This window comes from Cyprinus carpio, unplaced genomic scaffold (assembly GCF_018340385.1).
Source record: "Cyprinus carpio isolate SPL01 unplaced genomic scaffold, ASM1834038v1 S000006533, whole genome shotgun sequence".
NCBI classification, from domain to species: domain Eukaryota; kingdom Metazoa; phylum Chordata; class Actinopteri; order Cypriniformes; family Cyprinidae; genus Cyprinus; species Cyprinus carpio.
The window spans coordinates 95,206-96,160 of record NW_024879198.1 but is presented as its reverse complement, the minus strand read 5'-3'; positions in this window follow the sequence as shown (position 1 = coordinate 96,160).

Below are 955 nucleotides of genomic sequence, written 5' to 3'. Positions count from 1 at the left end.
TGACAACCATCCTAAACACAAATCCAAAAACACATTTAAAAATATAACACAACAGATAACAAAAATATGATACAAGACACATTATATAAATTCTCCAAGACTCCCCTATCCTACAGCTTATTTAATACAGTTAAAACAGCGAGAACAAAGCATCGCTTTGTTTTACACCTTGGGATTAAAAACCTCCGTCCAGAGGGAAGAAGCTGAAACTCACTATGCAAAGGGTGGGAGTCATCATTTATAATAGAAGTGGCCATTCGTTGCAACTGTCTGGTATACAATGTTGGATCCAACTGTGACTCACCCACCAATCAACTAGACCATTTAACTAAATGGTTTAGAGAATTTCTCACTTTTAAAGATGTTTGACCAAACCATACGACTAGAGAAAAAGACAAAACTGATTCAATAAAAACATGATAAAACATGATCATTAACGTTCGGTCAATATGAAAGTGTAATAATTTCCTCAAACAATACAAGCGCTGGTGACCTTTTCTACACACAGCTGCACAATTAGCTTCAAAATTTAATTTATCATCAATAATAGTCCCAAGGTATTTATAAGATTGTACGTACTCAATAGTCTGGCCTTTTATTAAAGTAGCTTTGTTCATGCCAGTTTTCCTCCTAAAATCAGTAGGGATGTAATGATTAACCGCAAGCCGGTAGAAAATCGATTCAAATAGGTGACGATTCAAATCGGTTGAGATGCTAAACAAATCACGATTCAGTAAGGGGTAGGAGTTTATATGAATGTACGTCTGAGGGGAACTTGCTGTCTTTAGAAAAGTTTAGATGGTATTTTTCCTTTTCATCTTGTCTCGGTATACTGCATATTAAAGTTCATAAGTGCAGTGCTGCTTCGTTTACAGCAGAAACCAAGGAAAGGATTTAAGTTCCATCTGCTGGTAATGGTAAGAGCACAGACAAATCCTTATTTTGTTTTATCTGA